This window comes from Zootoca vivipara, chromosome 2 (assembly GCF_965207765.1).
Source record: "Zootoca vivipara chromosome 2, rZooViv2.hap1.1, whole genome shotgun sequence".
Taxonomy (NCBI): Eukaryota; Metazoa; Chordata; class Lepidosauria; order Squamata; family Lacertidae; genus Zootoca; species Zootoca vivipara.
In genome coordinates this window covers 27,545,023-27,572,776 of record NC_142584.1, presented here as the reverse complement: position 1 = coordinate 27,572,776, position 27,754 = coordinate 27,545,023, and the positions used below count along the sequence as shown (strand labels likewise).

The following is a 27,754-nucleotide window of genomic DNA, read 5'->3' as shown; positions in this document are numbered from 1 at the left end:
TTAGTCCCCTTTGCTGTAGATAATCCCAACCAAAAATGGGTGGGAGCTATGGTTAGGCTCACGGAAGGGGTGGTATAGAATGATAGAAGAGTTAGAAGGGAACACCAGGATCATCTAGTCCAACCCCCTGCAATGCAATGCAGGAATCCTTCGCTCAAACCCACAACACTGGAATCAAGAGTCTCATGCTCCTGGTTATGGAGTCTCCTTAGATGGCAGGAATAGGGGACAGGGAAGACAGCAGCAACTAAAAATCTGGCACACAGATAAGATATGCATTTGTGCATCAGCTCATATCAGGGCTCTAAGTCTTCCAAACTAACATGCCAGGTTGTAGCGGTATGATTAAAAATGGCCAAATCATCAGGGAAACATCTTCATAAAAGAAAAAAAGAATAACAGCTTCCCACACAAAATGGCTCCCACTCAGTTCCATTTTTATAAACTGCAACAGTCGGCTCTTTGTATTAAGCCAGGAGATGGTAAATCAGGAAGCAGAGATGTGCACCATTTTTTTTTAAAGAAAACAACAGAGCAAGTTTAATCCAAAGCAAGACTGAACATTCACCTGCCTGGTATTTTTTCTAGGAAATCATACTTTTCCAGGGGGCTGACTATAATTTAGTGTTCTTCCCCAGTGGCTAGGGATGATAGGAGTTGGAGAGCAGCAACATTTGTGAACCCAAATTTGAAGAACACTGGACTACAAAGGCATTTTGTATTTAGGCAATGACTGCACTTGCAAAAGTGAGGCCAGACTTCCAGAGTGATGCCCTGACCAGATGGAGGCTAGGTATCTTTAGAATCCCTGGGTTTAATGAATCTTGTGTCATCCAATTTGGAGTTCTGAACAGCCCATCATGGTGAATATTGCATTTTATACTGTCTTGATATTTCTGATTCTATTAATATATTCATTCCCCCATCTAGCTAGTTCACCAGACACACACCAAGCCGTAATCCACAGCTTATAATTAGATAACCCTAGATAAGCGAGAGTGAATCTGAGTCACCTATAGCAGAGTTGCTCATTAGGCAAATAATATTTTGCTGGTCGAAGCGTGACAGTGGGAAGATGTGAAAACAAACTGTTGAAAATAACCTGGGCTGAAATGGTGAAAGGAGATTCAAACTTATGTCCAACTAGGTTTAAAGCTCGAGGCAAAATTTTGGTTGCCTAGAAATCAAACCAATGAATATTGAGCACACACTAATTGAATTCCGCTTTTGTTAGTAATCAAGCTAAATGGACAATTTGGCATTTGCAAATCTATGCAAACAATCTTAGGCAGTTCAGATGGAAACAAGTTTAAAGAAGTAATTAACAAACAATATGAAATCATTTAAATTAAACATCAATTGTTAGAATGCATGTAAATAGGATTTTGCAGTAGCCTCATGGAACCATGTCATTGTAACCCACTTGGAGCCATCAGGATGGAACAACGTAGGCATTCAAACAAGGAAACCAACAGAGGACCCTGCAGAAGCATCTCACACCTGACTTGGATATAAATATCTAGCTGGGGTTCAAAGCCACTCAACACAGCAGCACTCTCAGGGCAGAACAGTTCTCCAGTTTCTGGAACACACATGGCCGGTCTGAGCCCTCAAATATAGAGTACCTGGTCTTTTGGGGAGATGAAATCAGCAGCCACCATAGGAGGTATACTAGCAAGACATTTTCAATAGTGGCACTACTATAGAATCTACTGTCCAGAGACATCTGCCACGGCTTCAGTCTGCACCTTTTTGGAAGAAGAAGAAGAGTTTGGATTTGATATCCCGCTTTATCACTACCCTAAGGAGTCTCAAAGCAGCTAACAATCTCTTTTCCCTTCCTCCCCCGCAACAAACACTCTGTGAGGTGAGTGAGGCAGAGAGACTTCAGAGAAAAGTGACTAGCCCAAGGTCACCCAGCAGCTGCATGTGGAGGAGCGGGGACGCAAACCCGGTTCACCAGATTACAAGTCTACCTCTCTTAACCACTACACCATTCTGGCTCTCAATACATTTAGGCAATACACCAAGTGATTTTCTCTGATATATGACCCAATCACTTTTTGTACTACTTGTTTGCATGTTTTATGAACAGTGAGAATTAACCTGCTCTAATGGCAAACTGGCAACTTTATCTCAGCTACCATTGGATTACCTATTCTGATGTCACAGAGGTTGGCTGGAGGTTAGCTTAGTGCTTTGACCACATCTTTCTTTTTTCCTCAGCCATCTTGTCATTTTTATATTTATCATAAGCCTCATATTCTCTTCAGCTCCTTGTGTCCTTCTTCATTCTGCTGGTTCTAAACTTCTTGTTATATTCATTTTGTTTAATGTGTTTCCAAGGGACAGATTCAGCCAGGTAAGAGGTACACGTTTATTTTTCTATAAATATACAACTAGGCCAGAAGGCTCCAATCTCTACCACAGAGGCAGGCCTTTGTTGCCAACCCAGCAGCTTCCATGAATCTCTGGCATTAACTCTCAAATACCCACACAACTTTTGCATATACTTAACTACGCTCCTCACCGACCATAGGGCGGTGGGAATCAATCAACTTAATTTGACCAGATCAAATGCTCAGATGGCTTCTTCTTCCTTACAGACCAGCTTAGCTTTAGTAAATCTTTTTGAAGCTTGTGTTCTGTTACATTTGGGTGTTTAAGGGCTCCTAAGGTCGGCGGTTCGAATCCCAGTGACGGGGTGAGCTCCCGTTGCTTGGTCCCAGCTCCTGCCAACCTAGCAGTTCGAAAGCACATCAAAATGCAAGTAGATAAATAGGAACCGCTATAGCGGGAAGGTAAACGGCGTTTCCATGTGCTGCTCTGGTTCGCCAGAAGCGGCTTTGTCATGCTGGCCACATGACCTGGAAGCTATACGCCGGCTCCCTCGGCCAATAATGCGAGATGAGCGCGCAACCCCAGAGTCGGTCACGACTGGACCTACTTCTCTTATTTGGAACAAGCTTTTAAAGGTGGTTCTTGCAGAGTTGTTGCTGTTGGTTGCTGCTCGTAAACTCTTTCCACATCAGTACGAATTGCCTCCCTCAGTTGCTATTAACCCCAGTCACAATATGGGTGTCTACATGTTTTCCCTTCAACAACTAGTAACTCTTCTGGGTTTTGACAGGGCCGATGCCATGGGGCCGGATTATGGCCACCTCCCCACCCAAAGCTGCAGACTTGCTCTGAAAACTGGCCCCTGCAGCTTCTTGTAGAGGGAGAATACATCCGGAGTCGAGAGCCAATCATGGATCCTGCAGGAAACATCTGACTAGGTCTTGAGTAGCAAACACAGAATATACAAATAGCAGAAGGATTATACAAGCAAGGTGATCAAGGGGAGACCAGTGCAGACACTTGGTCCTCCGATATCACAAATATGAGGAAAACACTCTCGTAACTTGCCATGCCAGTAAAGTATCATTGAACTGAAATACTTTATTCCCACGCTTTGCCCTTCCCCGACTCCCAGGACAGAAAAAAGGAACTGCTCAGCCAATTTCTAGACTGCACTAGAATTCGTAATAATTAGCACTTTGGGTGTGGGGAGCTCATGCCAGCTCCTGCTGCCACTAATGTTCAAGACCGACTTGGGGGGGGGGACACAGAGAGCACGTAAAGATTGGCGTATCGATCTTGGAGCGCACTGGCTAAATTGGAAGCTCAGCTCCATCTCGATGGGGGTGGGGAGGCACACCAGTGGCACCGTCTGACTATTGAGCAGGAACAACAATTGATTGGTGTTCCAAGCCTCTTGGCAGGCAGCATGGTGAAAGAAAGCAGAGAAGGAATTAGTAAGAAGGTGCAAGTATAAATTCTGCATCCATGAGCAGGGTATTGCACACACACACACACACACACCACCCTGGGATGTAAAAAACAACACATATTCATCCTATAGAAGCTTGAAGAGCCTTGAATAGCAACGCTGAACTAGACGGAGGAGGATAGCATATAAAACTCCCGAGAGAAAAAAGCTGCCTGCCCTCTTTTATTCAAACCTTAACCTTCAAAAGGTCTCCGCAGACTTGCCCCACTCTTTCTGCCCTTATCTCAGATATGTCCTTCCCTGTGACCTTTGCTCCTGCAATTCTATCATCCTCAGTCACCTGAAGGTCTCTGGCTATCTTTCCGCTCATTCTCTCTTGTTCTCTCTTGTGCCTGGAACGCCTTCCTTGAACATGGATGTGATTCTCCCTCAAACTCTTGCTGCTTCAAAACCTCCCTCAAAACCCAGTGTTTCTATAAAGGCTTTGGCTTAACCCCTTAATCGTCATCCACCCAACAACCGTACCACTTAGCATAACTGTATACAGTGGTACCTCTACTTACGAATAACTCTACTTACGAATGTTTCTACTTACGAATAAAGCTCCGTCCGCCATCTTGGATTCGGTTTAGATAGGATTTTTTCTACTTACGAATTTTTTTCTCCCAATGCATTTCTATGGGATTCAACTTACAAATTTGTTCGACTTACGAATGTGCGTTCGGAACGCATTAAATTCGTAAGTAGACGTACCACTGTATTGTTGCATTTTCCCACATTTATCCCTTGCTACTTTTGTCTTTCCATTGGGTGTTTTTCCAACTGTCAGACTGCAAGCTTGTTAGGGATAGGCACCCCCCCCCAATACATACACACAAACCATGTGATTATTAAGTCATACTAATATTTCCAAACCCACAAGTGGGCACCCCAATTTCCATTTCATTCTCAGGCAGTCCAAACACTTCTCCACATGGCAGTGCTGCCTGTGGGACAGTTTCAAGCAGTGCTATTTTTTCTAGAAAAATAGGTGCCGGAATTCACAATAAACGCCTCGCTTGTTCTCTTATAATGGCAATGATGGCCACCTGAGAGGTGCCAGAACTGAGTTCCAGTGAGTTCCGACTGGAGGAAAAACACTCTTGTTTCAAGGAAATGTATTCATTTCTGCCACTGCTTTCCCCCAGACATAAACTCACATGATCGATGTAAGCCTTACATTTTGTAAGGCATACAATAGCCTTATATTGTATACACAATTTCCAGCTTGCTAAACCATAGTTTAGCAGCCAGGAATGAATGACAGGGCCATGTACCCCCTCCTTAACCATCTCCTTGCCTATCCCTTAGCTCAGTGCTTACATTCTGGTTTAATTAAACCACAGTTGGATGTTACATCCCAAATGGGAAACTGTGGTTTAATACCCGTTTGCTAACAGGGATTGTAAATCAACTTCAAACTGCTATGTTGTTAGAATTAATATACACAGTAGCAGGAGAAATCTGCCCAAGAAAATGTTTAAGCAGTTGAATACATAGGCAGTAGAAGAAACACAGTTCAGGGGTGAAGGGCACCGACTGACCTGCAAGTAGCAGGGAGGCAGCAAAGGTCATCATTCAAGTATACACAACTGCTGGAAACCTGGGATTTGGGTTGCTCACTCCATAGCAGGCAGTTGTTCCCATTGAAAAGCAGTGAAGGAACTGAAGACAAGGATGGGAATCCAAGCAGCCTTCCATGAACACCCCCCAGAAATGAAAGCACTCTCTGTTCAATAAATGTATTGTGTGCTTTTTAAAAGAAGGAGGGAGATTTTAAAAGCAAGACTAGCACAGAGAAGAAGATGAACAACTTTTTCCTGGCTCATTATCACATTCTTCTCGGTGCCAATAGACATGGTAATTTGTATTGGTGAACCATCTCAGACAATAGGAATCCTCTTGCTGTTATACACTGAGCTATCTAAAATAAAATAAAAACCCTGATCAGTGAAGAAACATAGGTGAGTATCCCTCTCTGCAGAAAGCATGTTACAAGGCAAGCAGGCAAAGAGCCATGAGCCTTTTTGGATTATTTTTTAATGGTACTCAGAAAGGTGAAAGGCACATGTCATGGGCATATCACTTTCCTATTCTGACAGTGCTATGTCATCAGAGCACCACAGCAAGGAGTATTGCAGTGAACCGGTTTCCAGAATCTCTGGAGGGGACAGGAGTAGGTGCAACTCTTCTGCAACGCCAAGGTACCCAGCACAGCAACAGCACTAACCAGAGGTGTCTGTGGAATAAATCAGGTGCCAGTGCTTTTTAGGAGACAGTAAATTCATTAAACACTTCCACCAATTGTCAGGCTGCATCCGCATGATAGCAACGGCCAGCTTCTAAAACACTGAGAACATTAAGAACGAAACAAGGTGTGCCTCTACAGCAGGCATCGCCAAACTGCGGCGCTCCAGATGTTTTGGCCTACAACTCCCATGATCCCTAGCTAACAGGACCAGTGGTCGGGGAAGATGGGAATTGTAGTCTCAAAACATCTAGAGGGCTGAAGTTTGGGGATGCCTGCTCTACAGCCTCTGCATTGGAAGACTAGGCCTCTGCATAAGGACCACAAAGAACCATCCTCTAAGGTCCTTTAAGCATTCATATGCCTGCCATAACAAAGAAATGCGGGGGCAGGAGCGGGGGAGGACTGGAGGAAGAAGAAGAAAATAATAACTCCAATTTTATTAACCCAGTCTAGGGCATGCAAAAAGTCCACACATAGGGTGCAGAAATAGTCTCACAGAGCAGGACAAACTAGGAAAGGCATAACCCTCCAGATGCTGCGGATTGCAAACCACACAGTTCCCTTCCCATTGGCCATTAAGGCAGGGCCTGGTAGTTCAAAATGGCCCCACATCAGCAATCCCTAGGCTAGACTGGGACAGGAGGCTCAACATACCTGGTGGCATCCTAAAGGTTTTCTTTTCATTTACACAGGAAACGGGTTGGGGGGATGGGGAACTAATACCCCTGATTTTTCACAGTCTAAAAATCAATGTCATTTAAGGCAGGGGTGGCTCACTTGAGCCCCTCAAGACACCCACTCCCCCAGGCCACTGTCCAAGCTGGCTGGAGCTGGTGAGAGTTGCAGTCTATCAACAGCCAGAAAGCCACAGGTTCTCCACAACCTTACACAGTAATGAAGTTAGGTTTATTGTGCCTAGTAGTTCATTAACTATATAACAGTTGATTTACTTCTCTTGTTTGTGTGTTTGAGCTCCTCCAGAGTAGATTTTGAAAAGACATCAGAACGAGGATTGGATTTCATCTGTAACTGGATAGATGCTTTCGGGGTACATAATGTCTGAGCTGCAATTTAAAATGCAGTACATAGCCAACGCTATCTGTATGCTGTATAAAATTGAAACTTTTGTTTATTTGTGTTTGCAGACTTGCACCTAACCATTTGGAATTGCAAATGAACTTATTTTTGTACAGATTGGGAAAGTCTGGAAAATTTCCTATAATAAGTTTGTTTATCTAAAGAAACACATGTTGAATTACTGTGTGAAGCCCAGACAGCGGCATTTTTAAATAAGGAGAGCAACACAGGTAAGATTCGCTTAGAGCAGGAGTGGGGAGCTTTGAAGCTGTGAATCAACTGCTATCAACTACAGTATTTCAAATGTGTTTCTCCTCAGATGGGCAGCTTAGCCTCCTACCTGAGAAGGGAGAGCTTTGAAGGCGCAAATAATGTGACTGACAGCTGGCCTGATCCATGGCTTTATCCAATTCAGCAAAGGGCAACAAGATCCAGCCACTGGGACATAGGTTCCCCAACCCTTGACTCTTGTTCTACGCAAGTCTCAAGTTTCTTTACCATACTCAAGGGTAGCTACTCCTCTGGTTGCAAAACTTACATCAGTGAAGACAGTTAAGACTGAAATGCATCTAGCAATTGTAGTTACAAGTGAGACCTGCAAAAAAATGTTGCAGTTTAAAGGGCTTCTGTTCATGATACGAGCCACCCAGCCATGTCTTCTATATTGCTCCATTCCAGTCCCCCTCCTTCTGTTTCTCCCTGCCCTCAATAGCATTCTGTGGCCATTGGCATAAACAGTCCTTGTTGGGCTGTTCTTGGGGATTTGCCTCTTTAGGGTTCCCCCCCTAAATGTTTTCATTTGTTTCGTTTAATTTAACATTTGTTATCCTGCCCAATTGACTGTGTTCTCTGGGCAGCTGGCAACTAATTAATCATTAACCTATGAAAAAAGTTGCTGCCAGAACACATAGCCTGGGTGGACAGATTTCAGAAAGGTTAGGAAATTGGTAATATTTTACTTTTGAAGGTTGCTGGATTGTTAGTGAGATATCATCCATAACTTCTGTCTTGGGCTCTTTACTAAGCTTTCCAAATGACAGATGAGTGTACATTGGCATAGCCTGGAAGAGCAGTTTGCCATCAACAGGACTTGTGTTGTATGTCCGATGATGGTGTACGGCACTGGAGTGTTTTGTACTTCTGCAAGCTGTGGGTTCCCCTCCTCAAACCTGCTGAAAATTTCCTTTTGTGTGCTATTGGTGCTGTTTTGTCTACATAAGCACTGAAAGGAAACAGTGTTCACTATTCTTGCACGTAGGGTATCATTCACCATACATATTGATGATTATATTTATCTCTCTCTATTTTTATTTACGAATATCATTCTGTCACACCATCTGCTAGAATTATTTGTATTTTAAACATTTTTGTTTTGTTTGTTTTTGAATCCTTGATTATATGAAACAGTTACACTAAGGAATGCATTTTGCATTGCATTGTTTTGTTTTGCTTTCCAGACTTTTGCATACAGTATTTTGCCACTTTCTCCAAACATGAGCACTCAGATCAGCTTGGTTCCTACCCAGCCACCCAGCCAAGGGCTGCTTCCAAGGCCACCCAGCTGGATGCTGGCCTTAGACAATGGGCTCCACCTCTCTCTCTTCTTTTTTATGTCTGGGAGACTGGCTGGTTGCCTATTCTAGATGGGGTTGCACTGCCTCTGAAAGAACAGGTTTGGAGGTACTCCTAGATCTAGGGTTGCCAGATTCAATAGAGGACAGGACTTCTGTGCCTTTAATTGCCCTGCTCTCTTTTGAGTCTGGAAACCTTAAAGAGAAACCAGCAGACCGTTTGCTTGGAAATTAAACAAAGGGTCTGCTGGTTTCTCTTTAAGGTTTCCAGACTCAAAAGAGAGCAGGGCAATTAAAGGCACAGAAGTCCTGTCCTCTATTGAGTCTGGCAACCCTACCTAGATCCACCTTTTTATCTGGAAGCCCAGGTGGCCTTAGTGGTTAGGAGTGCCTTTTAGCAGCTGCAGCCATTCTTGGACAGGGTTAGTCTGGCCACAGTGATTGGTAACCGGTAGTCTAGATTATTGCAATGTGCTCTAAGTGGGCTTATCCTTGGGCCTTACCCAAAAGTAGACTGCAGATGGGTACAGACTATTGTTAGCACATAACCCTGGTGCTCAAAGGCTTGCACTGGCTGCCTATACGCTACTGGGCCTAGAAAGCTGCTACCAATCACTGTATACAATACTGTGCTAGATGAACTAATGTTGTGGTTCTCTGTATAAGGCAGTTTCCTATGTTTCTATGAGGGGGTCCTGGGCAGAGGGGAAATGGAAGTTAAAGGTTGGGGGAGAGAAATAATTGTTCTGCCTAATAGCATCAGCAATCCCCATGATTTTGCCGATCCTCTTCGATGCCTTCTTGACAATGCAACACTCACCTACTCAGAAGTAAGTGCTATTAACTTCAATGAAACATATTCCCAGGTGAGTGTGTACAGGGGATTGTTGCCTAATTCTGCTGTGCTGTTGGCCAGCAGTACTTCGGATGGCAGTCTGCCAAAGGTTAGCTGTGCTGTGTGAGAAAATGTTTTCTCTCTTGCTTGTTTTAAGCCACCTGCTTGTTCATTTCATTGGGCACTTTCCAGATCAAGTATTGTATGACAGGGAGAGAGAAAATGTTCCCTATTCACTTCCTTCAGCCTCCTTATGATTTTTTTAAAAAAATATTATTTAATCAGATTCATTATTGAAGAGGCTGGGGGAGAGATTCCTAATCTCATTAGGGAAGGACGTCTGTGCTCCTAAAGCTACACTCTTGTGCCCTCTGCCTTGTTCAATACTATTATATTTTTAGGAAATTACATGATCATAACTGTATATACCACTTAAGATGTGGTCACACGATTTATACAGAACAATATATGCTGTGCCCTTGCCTATATATTTCCTACTAATCTTTACTATTCCATCCTATCCACCCTACCTTACCCCCCTCCCCCTTCCAGCCCCTCTCTCTTTCGGGTGCCTGCAGCCTACTGAACAGATATTTTCTGGGAAACATTGACAACTGCAAGATTTTCCATGAATAGTACACCACTAATTTGCTGCTCAATTCTGCATATGCAGAACAAGAATTATTCCCCAACCCAACCCTCGATGAGCCTCACTTTGCATTTATCAACACACCGCTAGAGCTATGAGACCTTCCTGTAATTCTTTGCAGGCTAATTTGGATGTAACCCTCTTAAATAATTTGCCATTGGCAAATTAATAAAATAAATAAAGTACTGAAGGGAAATATGTTAAATTAAAAGCCAAGATCTCCCTGGCTTTTCACTTAAAGACAAATTAAAGGTGCAATTTGACAGATGCAAGGCTAGTGAAATACCCTGGGTTGCTGATCGGGGTGTGTATGTGAGAGTTATTATTTCCAAACTGTACTGTGTAATCATTTGGCCCAGCATGTTTCCGACTCAGCAGCAGACACGGGGCTCTAATGCTTCTCAGCTGTGACAACTGGACTTCCCTCATGCTATAAATCAGGCATCCCCAAACTGCGGCCCTCCAGATGTTTTGGCCTACAACTCCCATGATCCCTAGCTAACAGGACCAGTGGTCGGGGAAGATGGGAATTGTAGTCCAAAACATCTGGAGGGCCGAAGTTTGGGGATGCCTGCTATAAATGTACAAGTGAAATTTCCCCCCAAGTGGTGGCAGCAGAAGGAGTTCGGGCTGGAAGTGGAGAGTGCCAAATTGCAGCACCTACACAACCACATTTTGCATGCAAAACCACTCAAATGCTCCTGCCCCATCCACAGAAGGTAGAAGTAGGCAGTCTGTTATGGCGCGCAAATGTCTCACTGCTTGCTTGTTTGATTCAAGACTGAAAAAAAGGCTTCTCAGAAATAAAACCCTCAGTCCCACAATAAGCTGTGCCAAGTATTTGTAAACTTAAAGAGTATCTTTACTGTTGTTGTCATAATGCTTCTCTTCCTTGCTTTTCTTTTTTTTTAAAAAAAAAAACACCACACATTCACTCAAGACTCTTCAATACACCCCAACAAGGACTTCTCAGACACATTTCAGCATTGATAGCACCGATTCCTGTGGCAGTGCCCAGTGGAACAGATGGCGGCGTGGGCATTAGGTACCAGCCTCCTGGCAATCTGAACATCTGTTCCCGTTAGAAAATGCTAATTGCCATCAATCAGGACAGCACCTACCTATATTTACATGCGAATATTCTCTCTCTCTCTCTCTCTCTCTCTCTCTCTCTCTCTCTCTCTCTCTCTCTCTCTCTCTCACACACACACACACACACACACACACACATTACATCTAAATTTCTCTGGGCACAACACTCGCTGCATGTTAAATAACTGCCGTTGCTCAGACTTTGCGGGCCCATCTTGTGCCAAGGATGTACCACCTCAGCAAGCCTACGGTAAAGCACATTAGCAAGAGGCAGAAGGGACCCCCACCTCGCCGCCACCACCACCGCATTCTCTACTCTAGGCATTGAAAACAAACTCTCTGGAATGGCTTGAATAAACTGTCTGTTTATTCTCTAGAAACTGGATTTAGAGCTAAACCCAATAAAGCATCCACCCATCATCTTGGTTTGCAGAAGCTGGAACGGCATCTGCATGTGTTTGATATGCCCAGGACTCTTTCTCTTGCTCCGTAGAAAGAGAAGGGGGGCGGGCAGAGAGAGAGGGAGAGGGAGAGGGAGAGGGAGAGGGAGAGGGAGAGGGAGAGAGAGAGAGAGAGAGAGAGAGAGAGAGAGAGAGAGAGAGAGAGAGAGAGAGAGAATGAACCATCCATTACTAAACGGTTTTGAATTGTTGCTATGGGGTCTGTTTACTTCCAAAATAAAAGTTGGCTAGGAAGTTCCACTTTCTCCTTCCATAACAAAATAGATTTATTCTGTAAGCCTAATTCAAAGCAGTCTTGGGACAGTGCAGGGTAGCAGGGAATGTGGTGCAGTTTAAATTGCCAGTTACATAGGCATTGTTAAGCCTCTGACAGTTCCTGCTGATGTTGCCACCCACACTCCAATCCTGGCACTGGTTTGTCGATGAATTCCTGGCAACAGCCGTGGAGTCGCAATTCCATGGTTAGCTTCCAGCAACAGTCCACCTGCCTTTACTCAGCAACCAAGGGAATTGCTTAGCCCAAAAACAAGGTCACTACACACACACACAGTCAGTCACACACACACACACACACACACACACACACACACAGTCACACACACACACACACACACACACACACCATCTGTCCGAATGTCATAGGACTTGCCTCCGGAGAGCAGTTCAGAAGTTTTGCATCGGAGCAACTTGCCTGACCAAATCATCAGCATTCATGAGAGGGATGAACCCATTCCCTACTTTCTTAACAAGGGTAATTTGCTAACTGGTGGTGCAACCTGGTATGGTATTATGCAGTTTTCCCCAACCTGGCGCTGTCCATACATTTTGGATTACAACTCCCCAGTCATGAGCTGTACTCCAAAACACATGGACAGCACAAGCTTGGGGAAGGCTGGTGTAGTGGACAAAGCGGTAGACCTGGGTTTCAAAACACTGCACCGTTCTATTCCCAGGCTGTCTAGTCTAGTCTAAGAACCATTCTAAATGTGCATTAACTTAATAGTAGTTATCAGGCCATGTTATGATGCATCACTGGTCGGAAGTGAAAAGGTTAAGATACAGAATTCCAGAACCCCCTTCTCCACGTTTCCTTGCTGTCTGAAAAGCAAGTGACACTTCAACTGTGCAGTGCTCTTCTCAGAGATCTCCCTGGCAGCTATACTGATGTCATTTTGGCACCAAGGGAAGACCTTTTTAAATATCTTTTTTTTTTTAATCCCAGGCCTTTTCACCTCAAAGTTTTAGCGCTATGTAGTAATATTTAGCTGCTCTTTTTAAAAATGTCAGATCATGCTTTTAGTCAGCCACATTTGTGTTTGAAACATGATTTTATTGTCCCTTTGATTTTGTACTGTTAGTCACCCTGGGATTTATTTATTTTTAAGGTTTTGAAAACCTTAAGACGATTATACTTTCAGATGTTTCTTGGATGCTGATACGACCGTTTAAAACAAAAAACTTCAGTGGAAAATATGTTGGTCAATTTACATCTATGGACACAGGGTTGTATTAAATGTAACACTGAGCAGATTAAATTCTCCTTACTCAGCAGAAAGCCACTTCCGCTTTGCAAGTAGGTGGTGTTGCGGGCAGTCATGTGCCCTCCTCGGCAACAGGGGGTGGGTGCCGAGCCCCTGTGCAGTTGGGGGAATCCCGGCCACATCATCAGCCAGGCCGGCCAATCCAGACGGCCTGGGGGCATGGCCTGCTACATTTAAGCTGGGCACGGCTGGGGTTTCCTCAATTGCTTCCCCGCTTCCAGCTGCCCATTAACCTTAACTATCGTGTCATGTGTCTTTATTATACCACAGGGAGGGTCGGGACATTGCCATGCAATGATCACCCCCTCTCCTCCCTCCGGAACCCACTAAATTTGTTCAGGGACAGGGGCACTAATCCCCGAGCTAACCCAAAAAGGTGGTTGAATACCACCCATGAATACAGCTCCTCTCTGTGGAACACTTCTTCTTGTTTACCATTCAGCTGAAACTGCTACTGGAAGTTCTTCTCATGACCTTTTCCTAGTGCAGTAAATGACAACTCAGAACAAAGTGTAAAACTAACTTGTATAAACTACAACCAGGCCCATGGATTTTGCAGAGGAGCATCCAGGCCCATCCCATAGCCGCTGCTGTTGCTGCTGCATGTCCTTCTTCTCTCTGAGTGCTTGCATATGGGATCAGACAGCAGCCTGCCAGCTTCTGTGCTTAATGCTGCATCTGGAAACTCTTTGCACCCTTAATTGTTCTTAATGCTTTAACACACTGAGTGACTAATAGACACTAATTGGACAGATTTAAAAGAAGAAGCAAGATGTAGGGGGGTGGGGAGGGGGAGAGAAGAGAGAAATGCTGGTAGTTACCTCTCTCTCTGCCACCTGCCCAATCTTTGTCATAGCAAAAGATCGCCCAAAGAAAAATAATGTTCAAACTATGTGTGAAGGAGGGGGTGTAATGACATAATGGCAATTACTTTAGGTCGGTGCTAAGGGAATTTTCACAGATCAGGGTACCTGCCCAGGGCATCTACATGGTGATTGCACGTGATGGTTCCTTGGAGCCATGATCACAATATTTTAGCCAAAGTTCCATTAGATCAAAAAGCTTTCCAGCACCATTACCACTACCCTTCATCCTCCATATGCAATCTTCAAAACATTATTACATTTACCTCCTTGCCATTAGAAAACAGGTTGCCTTGATGCTGTGTGTTCCTCCTACACCTGCTTTGGAAGCATCTGCCAACAACTACTGGAAGAGACAGGACACTTTCCTAGGTGACCCACTGGTTTGAATCAGCTTCTCAGCTCATTGGGCTTGTGGCTATTGCCAATGGGGAAGAAGCAGCTCGGAATCAAGGAATGGGCTGGTGGTCAACTCTATAACGGAAACTGCTGATTGTGTAACTGGGCAAGTAATGGTACCCACACAGCCTCTTCCCTTCCTAGGCTTGGTGCTTTCTACTACGAAAAGATGGATCCAGGGCAAGTGATATGCTAGCAGGACCCTAGACAAAAAATGCACTTCACCAAACAGCTGAAGGACAGGCACAGAGCCGCCTGCCTCTTTTATCCCATCCCAGCCTTGCTACAGACCCCTGGGAACACACAGTTGTTTATTGAAAGCATGGCACCATAGGAAATAGACACAAATCTTGTTACACAGCAGCTAAGCCTCGCTGGGCATGTTTCCTAAAAATCGCCCTGGCATTTATGATACGATAACTAGTCTGCAAGAGCTAAAATTAAATCCACAGTGAGGAAACTCACTTTCAAGTCTGACCCAATTTATTTCCTGGGGTGGAAAGTGGGGGGAGGGGGAGAAGAGAAATGCCCCTCCTAGTTTCTAGCCACCACTCTATTTGTGATTCCCCCTCCCTCTCTTTGCAGGCACATTCCCCCCTCCTCTCCTTCAGCAGAGGCTTTGGGAATGGAACTGTGCCGCCTTTTTATGTCTAAGCGGATCTAAAGACTCCTACTCACTGGAACAAAAGTACCTTGAGGGCTCCCCTCTCAGATGTTTCTCTGCTACTGCTCTTCAAGTCTTCCTCTAAAAAGTGCTTCCTTCCCCAGGAGGATTTAGGTTTGACAGGGAGCATGTTTGCAGGCGCCAAAATACATTTGTGTTCCCCCTGTCATTGCAGGCCTCTCAGGTTCCACAATCCATGCAAAAAAGCACTCCAAATGCTGTCTTTCCAGCTGGTGCAAATGAGATAAATCTAAAGGGCAGAAGTTTCAGTGGTGATGGGGCAGAGGCAACAGCATAAGAGGAAGTCTAGGCTTGGGGTGTGTGTGGAGTGGGCGGCGGAGAAACCCAATGCTCAGCTGAGAGGGAATATTGATTAAGGACAACCTATTTCTCCAGTGGGAATAGAAAAACATCTGTCTTCTTGCCCTTTCCATCTCTTGCTTTAGTGCCATTCATCATTTACTTGTGGGCAGAGAACTTTGGGCACATTGCAGAAATAACTAGAAACAAGCAAAGGGGGCAGCATAAGGTTGGCAAGAGAACCAAGCCAAGACTATATACCGGTATGTCATCAGCAAACAATAAGGGCTAAGCAATTGCCATGGGGTTGAGCATGTATCAACATACCTGGGGCCACCCATCTTGGTCCCATTTGATAAGGTTATAATGGCACTTCCCAAGATGCAGAGTCAACCTGGCAAGTGTCCATAATGCCATGCAGATTGGTGTCTCTACCCACTTGCATGCAGCCAACCATTAAAGTAACTCACAGAGTTTTCCTGAGACAGAGTTCCATTCCTGGGTCCAAATCCACATTGGCACTCTCCCGCCCCCAGATTCTGTTGCTTCCTGTTCTGATTCATGCCCCAAACTGTAGTGATACTGCCACTTCTGACCCTGCATTCTGCAGATATCTCAGAATGACTACTGTATTTTTCGCTCCATAAGACACACCTGATCATAACACACACTTAGTTTTCAGAGGAGGAAAGGGAGAAAGCCCCGTTTTTTGGGGGGATCAGCTCACAGTTGTGCAGCTTCTTTTGCAAAGAGGAAACGGCCCATTTTTAAAGGATCAGCTCAAAGTTGTTGAGTTTACTTTGCAAAGGGAAAAAATCCTGTTCAAATCACAGTTCTGCAGCTTCTGATAATCTAATCAGCCAGATAATCCAATCAGCCAGTCACATGTTGCTGGGGAAACAAACAGCCTCCCTCTGCAGAACATTCAACAATGGAGGCCTGGGCAAGAGGGCGGGACCGGAAGGGAGCTAGCGTCCCTTATCTCCCTCCCTGATCTCTTGCAATCAGCTGCTGAGTGTCTTCCTCTTTTCCTCTTGTTAGCCTTTGTTGTTGTTGTTTAGTCGTTTAGTCGTGTCCGACTCTTCGTGACCCCATGGACCATAGCACGCCAGGCACTCCTGTCTTGCACTGCCTCCCACAGTTTGGTCAAACTCATGTTCGTAGCTTCGAGAACACTGTCCAACCATCTTGTCCTCTGACGTTCCCTTCTCCTAGTGCCCTCAATCTTTCCCAACATCAGGGTCTTTTCCAAGGATTCTTGTTAGCCTTTAGCTCTTTCTTAAAAATAAAAAAGCAGGATCTGCTTTTTGCCCCAGGGCAATTCGGCTCCAGGGACAATGCATTTGCTCCATAAGACGCACAGACATTTCCCCTTACTTTTAAGGAGGAAAAAAGTGTCTTATGAAGCGAAAAATGCAGTACTTTTCTTTACTTACTGTGTTGTTCTTGCACTGTGGATTTCCATGAGAATCTGCTATTATTACGACTGGCTTTGATCCTGCAAAACTGCTTTGCCGTTGTTGTTTTTTAACAACAATTCTCAGTGTGCACCTCCACAGCGGTGCTTTATTTGAAAGCCCTTTCCTCCAAACAATGACATTTGCAGTGGGGGAAGGACACGAACAATTGTGAGAGCAAAGACTGCAATTATGGTGATAGTAGCTACTTGCATGGACTAGCTTTGCTTTCTATGCCACTACTCCAATTTAAAAATGGTTGGAACTACAGGACTGGTCGCCACTATGCTTGCAATGCAGGTGGCCAGAAAGTGATAGTTTCTCACCCAGCAGAGAGAAAAGGGACACAAAGGTGTCAGTCCCATGTGGCTCTATGAAGCTGCTGGGTCTGGCCTAGCTGTTCAGAATGCACAACATGTTATTCAGAATCAGCTGTTAATCCATCTGCCTGTCTAGGGTTGCCATATTTTGAAGAGCAAAAAAGAGGACGCATTTGCCGACTTCTACTTTTAACTACGGATCATTATGACGACTCTCATTTTAAATACACCTACTATATGTAGGTCATAGAGGCTGTAATATATTGCTTGTAACAATGTTCTTAACTTTCAACAAAATAATAATAATAATAATAATAATAATAATAATAATAATAATAATAATAATTGCTCACTTGCCACATGAAAGGATTTGGGCTCATGTTCCCATCTTTGTGAATGTAAGTATGCACAAAACAATTTATTACACTGTATATCATGTGTTTATTCATGAAAAATGGCGAGGGGTGGGGAGCACAACACGTGGGGCTTTTAAAACTGTTTTTCTTTAAAAAAAATATTGGGTTACTGTAAACAAAAACAAAAAAAACCCAGACATTTTTCCAAATTTTAAAAATCTGTCCGGACAGAAATTTTAATTCTGAAAAGGAGGGCGTGCCCAGGAAAAAGAGGACATTTGGAAACTAGACCTGGAAAAGAGGACATATGGCTACATATGGTTCCCCTGATAAAGCTCAGAGGCAGAGGCCTTGTTTTGCACACAGAAGATCCCAAGTTCAATTCCTGGAATGGCTAGAAAGAACTAGAAAAGCCATTGTTGGTAGGGCTGAAGAAGATAGAGAGCTACTGCCGGTCAGTGTAGAGACAATATGGAGTTAGCTGGACAAGTGGTCTGAATTTTCACAAGGCATATTTATGCATTGCTAAGCAAAGGTGTTTACAGACTACGTGATAAACTCTACCTGGGATATAATTGGCCAGAAGGTGCCAACTGCAAGTAAAATGTCATGTGGGTTTTTTAAAAAATCCCTTAAAGAGGACTGGGGTAATGATCATTTGTCCCTCACATTCTGGCCACCAGAAAACCCTGCAACTGACCATCTATACCAGGCATCCCCAAACTTCGGCCCTCTAGATGTTTTGAGACTCCAGTTCCCATCTTCCCCGACCACTGGTCCTGTTAGCTTGGGATCATGGGAGTTGTAGGCCAAAACATCTGGAGGGCCACAGTTTGGGGATGCCTGATCTATACTGTTATTACGCAGGAAGAGACCAGAAGCCTGTTTGTATGTAACTAGTCAATCTGAACTAAAGAGCTCCTTTGCTTTTCAATATTCTGCTTTGTCGCTTTGTTCTCTCTGGCCTTCTGTATTCCGAATAAATGTTAAACAATTTCAGAGGCGTAGCTGGCTGTGTGTGTGTCTCTGGGCACCACACCACACTGCACTGGGCGACACTGTGGGGCCTGCAGTGCGCCCAAGCCACACGTCTCTTCTGGGAGTGACATGGTGGCTCGGGTGCCTGCAGGCTCCACGCTGCCCAAAAGGGCAGCATGGGGCTTGTGTCTGTCTGCCATCTCTCCCTCAGCTGCCTTACAGCTGAGGGGGAGGGGGAGGTGGCAGCGCCCCCCCCCCACCCAATGGGCAGCTCACCCCTCCCCCGGGCACCCGAGCGGCTAGCTATGCCATTGCCCAATTTGACAACATGTGTCCTGTGTGCATTGCTGCCAACTCACAGGGTTGGTGAAACAGAACCCACAAGCCTAACCCACTTGATTCATGCTACAGAACTATAAGGCTGGAGTTGAAAGAGAAAAGTATAGAGTTGGGTAAGACAGAGAGCTGGGTGCGGGCTCTCCTCCCCTTGTAAACTGAGTGGGAGGATCTTGGTGGACAAGAGCCATTTTCCTTCAGCCTGGTGATAGCCACATGAACTTAATGGCACCTCCCAGTTTAATAAGAGTTTGCCTTGAGCTGTCCCACAATTCTGTAGGGGGTTAATGGGAGGGATGGCACTGGTTCCCGGATAGTTTGGGATGCAACTGGCCTACTTTGCAAAGTGGTTGTGCAAGGAGAGCAAAAGCAGTCTCTCCTGGCTTTTCCCTTCCTTCACAAGCTTTACCGCCTTAGCTTAGATCACAAAAACACCCTGTTGGGCAGAGTTAGCAGCCATGCTGTTCTGCCAGTTCTCCACACTGCATTCAATGACCAAAATGATGAGCGCTGCCGGGAATCCTAGAAAGCCATTTCTGTCAGCAGTTCTTATTCTTCCATCAAGACAGAGAGATCGGAAATTGACTGACCCCAGAACTCCATTATCCAGAAAATGATCCCTGCACCACCACCACCCACTCCAAATCCACAGCCGCAAAGTAGCAGTCATGGTTGCAGCCTCAGCCTGAACCTTCCCCCTGAATCCCAACACTTTTCAGGAGTCCGAAATGTTCCCAGGTTGCAATGGGCCACTACCCCAGTATACAACATATGCGCCTAAAGACCCAGTACCACACACATCACAAGGGGAGGAGGAAACTTTTGTTTCCTACCGAGTAAAAATTAAAAACAACCCCAACAAAATGCTATATTCAGCCGAACAGCAAGCGGCCGCTTCAAGTAAACAGAAGAGGAAGCACATTTCACATAAATAACCAAAAGGCGAAATGGCAGGTGAAGAATGAAGGGAAAGAGACAAATCCGGTCATTAGGCGACTCATCCAGAACAGAAAGTGGCACAGCAAGCCAGGTGAGAGCAAGAACTGAATATGGAAAAACCCAGGGAACAATGTGTGGGAAGATTGCATAATGTCTGCCCACACTCTGCCTGCCAGAAACAAGCACGATTGGTCCCTTCAAAACCACCCCTTGCGGAAGAAGCACTATAATCCACCCAAAGTTTTTCAAAGCAGCCTGAAGAACCTTCAAGGTGATATAGCGCGCTTGGCTTCCTTGAGACTGATTAATGCAGCTGGGGAAATACGGCTGTGCCGCCTCTTCAGAAAGACAAGGCTTCTCTTTAATCCTTCTCTCAGGACGACCTCTGCCCCCAGTGGAGAATGAAGGTTCTCAGGGAAAACAGAGGCGGGGTACGGGGAAGGAACCACGTTCTGGTTTTTTTTTACCATTTCAGAGCGTGCGCTTGGGAGCAACAAAAGAATAAGGCAGAAAGCAGCCGCTGCTTGGCTGGGGTGGAGGGGGAGAGAGAGATGGAGGGGAAGTGCCATATCCAGCAGCCAAAGCCTTTTTTTAACTCTCAGGACGCAGCTCCGGGCTACAGGTTTGGTGCCACTTCGCAAAGGCAAACATAATCACTAACCTCTTGCTGCTGCCCCAAAGGTGGAAAGCTGTGAAGGAGCGGAGATGCAAGTAGCCCAACATAGTTCAACATGCACCTCTCAGAGCAGAGCTCTTTGTATTCTTCTGTACATACATGCTTCACAGTACAAAGTCACAGTTTCTTTTTTGTTTGTTTAATGAAAGTATGTTTCTAGCCTTCATGGCTGTCAGGAAAAAGACTGAGGAAAGCTGTTTGTTACAGCTTCAGAAAACAGAGTGCCTCTAGTTGAGGATTCCGGTCTCTCTCTCTATAGCAGGCATAGACAAACTCGGCCCTCCAGACATAGCTGCCAAGTTATCCCTTTTTTTAAGGGATTTTCTTTTATGCTGAATAGGCTTCCTCGCGAGAAAAGGGAAAACTTGGCAGCTATGCCTCCAGATGTTTTGGGACTACAACTCCCATACAGTGGTCAGGAATGATGGAAATTGTAGAATTTGCCTGTTCTATAGCATCCACCCCTTTCATTCCCACCCAAAAAAATGTCAAATCAAAAATACAACATTAATAAATATGCTTCTTTATAGCTTCCTATCCTTTTTATTTTCCCAATCATCCTTGGTCATTACGGTCTACCACCACCTTGGCCTAATAAACTGTACAGGCAGGGTTATGTTCTGGACCCCCCTTTGCACAAGTCAACTTGCATAAAGTGGGGAGCACCCTCTAAAAAGCCTCCAATTGCCTACTTCCCCTTGCTCTCCAGCTCGCTTGCTCACTCTCCTCTCTCTCCAATCCAGACCAAAGTATCTAGAGTTGAACTCTGGGGCTGGCTGGAGGCTGGAAGACATGTCAGCGGCTGCGGCTGCACTACCCTGAGCATCAGCTATTAGGCGGGGAGGCTGAGCAGCCTAAAGAAAGCCTCGGGTCTTTTCAGAGCTTCCTCCACCCTTACAGATGTCCTTTTCAGGTTCCAAGAAGGGTCTCCTTGTGAGCCACAAGGACTCTCTAGATCTCTCTTGCCATTTCCTAGTATGATTCTATTTATTTATTTCCCAGTGCCACATATATGTGTGGTTGCACACAAGTAGAATGTGCATAATTGGGGTGTATCTGTGTGTCTGTATTTAATTTGCCCCGGTAAGTAATGTACTGTATTTATGGTTGTGAGCTTTCTTCTGGTCCCAGCGACTAGCAAGTCATCACAGAAGTCAGATCCAGGAGATGCCATCTTGCCTATCACTAGAGCAGGCATCCCCAAACTTTGGCCCTCCAGATGTTTTGGACTACAATTCCCATCTTCCCCGACCACTGGTCCTGTTAGCTAGGGATCATGGGAGTTGTAGGCCAAAACATCTGGAGGACCGCAGTTTGGGGATGCCTGCACTAGAGTCATCTACAGAGTCCATATTAGTGAGCTCATGTTCCTATTTTATACCTTACATCTAATCTCCTCTATTCAAACTCTGCAGTGTATCCAGTTTTCAAGTTATGATTACTTAGGACTCTGCTAACCAAACAGCCTGAACATTTACTTTCCATCTCATTGAGAAACACTATCTTGCCCAGTAACAACCAGCCTTTGCTTACAGAAAGGTCTGGCCACTTACAGCCTGATCCTATATATGCATGCTTACACAGAAGTAAGCCCCACTTGGTTCAACAAAATTCACTTCCAAATTCATGTGCACAGGAGTGCAGCTTCAACCTTCATCTTGCTTAGTGTCCTTCAATGTGTACAAAGAAAGCCAAACTGGAAACTTCTCTTGTTTTGTGGAATGCCAAAGGTTTAGGCTTCTAGGTTGTATAAAGGATCTAGCTGGCTGAAAACCAATGTGTTTTTGGTTTTAATTCAGTAACATTAGCTTGCATGATTGTTCGAGACAGAATTTATTTTTAAAATGGGAGACTCAATCTAAAATAAATAACTTAACTTAGGGTACAATCTTAATGGCTTTTGGGAGGGTGTTGCAGAGGCTATAGGATATATCGGATTTGCCTTTCTGCCAGGGACAGAACTCTGATGTCAGCAAACTCCCTCTCATTGCTGCCAATGCCTCTAGGGCCCTGGCTCAACCTACTTCAGAGCGCGGACATTGGTAAATGGGTATATTTGGGGTGGTTTGGGGAGTGTGCTGTGAAAGAACTGGGAAATGACTAGAATCTTAAGGATCTAAAGCCATTCCGGACCCCTGATAGCCACAGTCCCCTTATTCCCAATGGGAAGAAGAAGTGGAAGAAGAAGAAGAGTAATACCCAGAAATAGATGGAGGACCCCAAGATCAATCTTTCATCCTTAATTCTCCCCTGCTGGCTCAAGCCCAGCAAGACTCTGGACATTACAGTTCAGCTACCTGCAGTTTCACTGCCTTAGGTATGCAGCATTGGGTTGCAATCCTAAACCTACTTACTTCTGAGTAGACATGACAAGAGTTGTGCTACTGGTCCTTTATTCTTTGTTATTTATATCATTAATCTACCCTACTTTTACAATAAACCACAGATGCTTTCATCACATATAAAAGAAAACAAAGTGACCCTGCGTACATTCTTTTTAAATACCAAACTTCTCATTCCAGTGCTTTCCAATTTCTGATTTGGAATCCACATCGCTCCTGGCTTGAGCGGTGGTGGAGTGGGCACAGGTTTTCCTCTACCCAACTCTCCCAGCTAAGCCGACCTCCCATGATGGCAGGCCCTGAAATGGGATGCTCCAGAGGTGGGAAGTGGCTGAGCTGGTCCAGGATCCATTGACTCTCAAGCTGCTGTGAGTGGCAGGGCTGTAGACGTGGCAGGGGCGCCACCACACCATGAACCCCTTCTGTTGTGTTTGTGGGGGAGGTTTAGATTACAACTTTAAAACTCCCATTTAATTAAAACAGAGTTCAGTTCAATGATTTGTCATTGAAAGTCCCAGGTTCAGGCCCTCCAATCTTCATGTAAAAGGGTCAGGTAGAGGTTCTTCAGAGATTGACAAACAGCCTCACTTGGTTGGGATAAGGCAGATTTCTATGTTACTAGAACTGGAGGGACATGCCATGCTTACAACCCAAAACAGTTGCTTTCACTGAGAGTAAGATAACACAGGACGACCATGTTCATTAATGATCCAACCACACCTAACACAGAGTTGTGGGAGAATTGCCCACCCCCTCAGCAGAGGCTGGTTGGAAAGCGAAAACCCACACACAGAGGAGACAGTTTCAGAGGAGCCTTTAAATTCCTCTTGCAGCAAATTAACCATCCTCTCTCAGCACATCGTTTAGGAATGAACGCCCTAGGCCCACCCCATTCTGGGCACAGCAAAATGATCTCAATCTCATTAATTTCCTCCACCCAAAGCTGCGTTATCCAGCCCTCCCCTTGCAATATGCATCTTAGGCTGATGCCATCAGCACTCATTTTAAATAAAACTTAGACCAACTCAAGTAAATGGAAAAACTCAGATAATAATTCCCTATCAAATTAATGCTTTTGGGTGATGGAAACACACTTGAGGAACTGGTAGGCAGTAGAGAGTGTCACAATAACACAATAAGCATATTTTGGCGCAGATGTTAGGTGTGTGGGTGTACCTAGCACTCCAGCCAAGGGAGATCTAGCAGTTTGCTCGTCCAAAAACTTTTACAAGTTTCTGGGTGTGCAATTTTGATAGCGTGAAGCAAGACCAAGAATCGGCATATGAATTACTGAATACTGTTCAGCTGCATTTCCTTCTTCCATTAAAAGCACAATGTAAAAATGGAGACAAATGCTTCTTGGTTAGCAGCAGTAGCAGCAGCTCAAAAGAAGGCAAGTATTTTATATGATCAAGACTTATGAAAGAATCAGTCGGGGATTGGGAATATGTAGGTCTCCAGAGGTTGCTAGACAACTCGCATCATCCCTGCTCGTGTTGGCAGTGACTGATAGGGTTGATGTCCAACAATCTAGAGGGCTGCAGGTTTCCCAGCCTGATATAAATGTTTGATTTGCTGGTCTTAGTCCAGGGCTACCAATCAGAGAGAAGAACAGATGGACATGACTGTATCTTTCTGCATCACAGCAATAACAAGCCCACAATTTCTTCATCTGCTTCAACACAGAATGGAAAGGCAGTGATTGAAGAGAAGCTGCAAAAGAAAGGCACCCCACCCCGGTCCCCCCACCCACTCCCAACTAGTGACTAACCAACACAGAGGGACGTAATCACATGTAACAATCAACCAGACTATCTGGTTTATTGTGGATTATCAGGAATGAGCAGCATGCTAGTGCCCAGTCACTCCATTTCACTCCTCCCCTGGCACAAGCAGGATAAACAAACCAGGAAGCCTTGGTTTCCTGTTACATCTGAACCAGGGACCTTGGTTTGTTGCTCCCTAGCAAGCCATGACCAGCCAGCTAACACCTAATCATGGCTTCAGGTTGACTAGCAAATCATGGCTTGTTAGGGATAAACAACACAGGGTCCTTGCTGTTCCTGCTCGCTCTTGACTTCCTCAAACTTCTGTTCTTGAACTGTTTAGGAAATGCATACGAATTTCTAAAGAGCTTCAAATACGGACACCCCCCCCCCCCAAGTACACACTGAAGCATCCATTACTGAATTATTAGACTTAGGACAGTAGGCAGAATGAATTGGGTAGTGAGTTTACCAGTCGGGGAGGGAAACAATCATGGAAGAAGAATTAGATAGAAAAATGAAAAGGTAGTATCACATGGATAGTGCCTTATACAGGGTAAAGCAACAGGTACAGATAATAATGCACTGTTTAGCAGTTTAACATGTGCACATTGCATTCAGTGGAAGGCTGTCAAATTAAAATATACAGTCTCATTAATCCCAGTATTGTGAACTGCACCATCCACATTGGAGGGCATCAACAGTTTTAGATAGGGTGTATTAAGATTAAGGGCCCAAGGAGAAGGGGACGACAGAGGGTGAAATGGTTGGACAGTGTCAAGGCTACCAACATGAGTCTGACCAAACTGCAGGAGGCAGTGGAAGACAATAGTGCCTGGCATGCTCTGGTCCAGGGGGTCACGAAGAATCAGACACAACTAAACGATTAAACAACGACAACAAAATTATGTAGTTTAGGCATTATCTGTCCCAAAATGGATTTTTCTGGTCCTCTATGCCTTGCTTTTATCACTGCGTCCTTCCTGCAAATCCACCAGATGACTCTGGGGTGCTATTTTCCTCTGTGTATTTCCATGGTCCACTATTTCACGCCTCAGCAGAATAAATGCCTCATACTGTAGATGCAGCCATTTCCAAGAGTCTTTCTATCAGACCGAGGACTCTTACCTGGAACACCAAAGGGTTGTGTTGCTTCTAGTAGATGTCACAATCTAGTGCAGATACATGCACTCTGTGCTGGAAAGGAAAGCCATCAGGGTCCTTGTGCCAGCTCTAGCTCCTTGGCCTGGAAGAAAAAGATGAAATAAAATGTAGACCATGTTTCCACACGCATGTTAAGGAACACAGAGGAAAGAACAGCACAATGGTTTCTAAATGGCACATTTCCCACTTGGTGACAGAGAAAGTGCAACAGCTTATGGTCACAGGAGCCATTAGAGCAGCCAGGGCTGAACCCTACCAAGTGAAATGCCCAGCAATAATAATAATAATAATAACCACCACCACCCCAAAAAAACTCAAAGCCACTCTTTAGTGACCCATACATTCTTTCATAATCCATGTTAATGCAGAGACCTGGATACAATACTTCTCTGCCAATCTCCCATTCTCTAGCCACTTGGCTCTCTACACCACCCAAGCAATCTCAATCCAAAAGAATTGCTATGGTCAGGAAGTCCCACCCATCTAGATCCAACATCTGATCTTACTGGGTCTACTGGCTATTTGCTCAGGTTCTGGCAATTTCCCTTCCCTCCTATTGTCATTATCAGCTGATGTATCTGAGGTTCACTGGTCCACATCCTCTCCCAAGTCCAATCCTACATCCATATCTCACTTCCGTGACCTATTGGTGGTCCCTATGGCCAGTGCTGCCTCATTCCAAAAGGCCCATACTATATTTCCCACTTGATTAATCTTAGACAATACTGCCTGCCCTGCTTCTCTGTAAATTCTGAGCATCTCAGCCAATAGTAGGTATTAAGACTGTATTGCCAGCCTCATATGCCTGCAATGTTAGGGCAATCTCCTTCAGAGGCTTCAACACTACTACCGGTACTACAAAATTCCTTGCTGCGGTTACACTTTTTAAAAACGAAATAAAAAAATGTCTAGATCACTTCAATCAAAAAAGGAAAATCTCTAAGCAGTTTATACAACATAGTGTGAAATAGTTATTTTAAAACTCTTCTAAAATCAAAACTAATTTTTGAAAAATTAGGCAAAATAAAATTCTAAAATATAGGTAACATCAGCAGAACTTTCGAAACAAGTATGTAACCTAATACATATCTGGGCATGTTAGTTGAAAGAAAGGTTTTAGCAAGCATCTAAAACAGCAAATATGCCTGTCTATTGCTATAACCAATAAAGTTGTGGCCTTATTCTACCCATTAACTCCAATACCATGTGTCACTGTGTCTTTATTTCTCGCGGGGGGGGGGGTTCTCGAACCGCAAAAGATAGGACAGGTTCAGAATTCAACAAGAGATCAAAAAGTCACACATCACCCCTACCCGGTGAAAGTTTACCATTAACATGCATTGATGAGCTAGGGGTGTTAGATTTGGGTTGAACCTTTGAGAGCACATGAAGGCTCAAATAAACTTATTTGCACATTTGCTTGAGAACGTGCATAAAATAAAACTTTTCCTAATTACAATCCCCTAGTATATTTCAGCAAAAAAACAAACAAAACCCAACAACACACCCACAACCAAAATGCATACATAATCCGAGATGTTTATCCATCATTATTGATTCTTTTTGTAGTGCAATCAATATCTTTATCCATTGAGAGTATTCTTTGAAGCCTTCAAGTGTATCCTTGAAGCCCCAGTTCTGTTAGATTCAGTGTGAGACTTAACTTATTTGGTACTTCATGACCTGGGACATTTTCAGAGTTCTCTTGCAAATGAACAGTTGGATTTAAATTTCAAATAAAGCCATAGCTGCCAAGTTCTCCCTTTTTTTAAGGGAAATTCCCTAATGCTGAATAGGCTTCCTCGCGAGAAAAGGGAAAACTTGGCAGCTATGAATAAAGCTGTCTGTGGGAAACCACAATTTTTATTTATACTTGATCTGAACACTTAGAAACCATCATTTTTTC

The 27,754-nt window shown here is 44.4% G+C and overlaps 1 protein-coding gene across 2 annotated transcripts in view; it reads right to left on the bottom strand.

The window, feature by feature from the left end:
- Positions 1-27,754, bottom strand: part of RBFOX3 (RNA binding fox-1 homolog 3) — a 349,017-nt gene that overhangs the window by 204,096 nt on the left and 117,167 nt on the right. For both annotated transcript variants that reach the window (XM_088661492.1, XM_088661493.1), the window contains exon 2: positions 25,813-25,930. The gene's annotated coding sequence lies outside the window, so the exon portion shown is untranslated. The remainder of the gene's footprint in view (positions 1-25,812; positions 25,931-27,754) is intronic.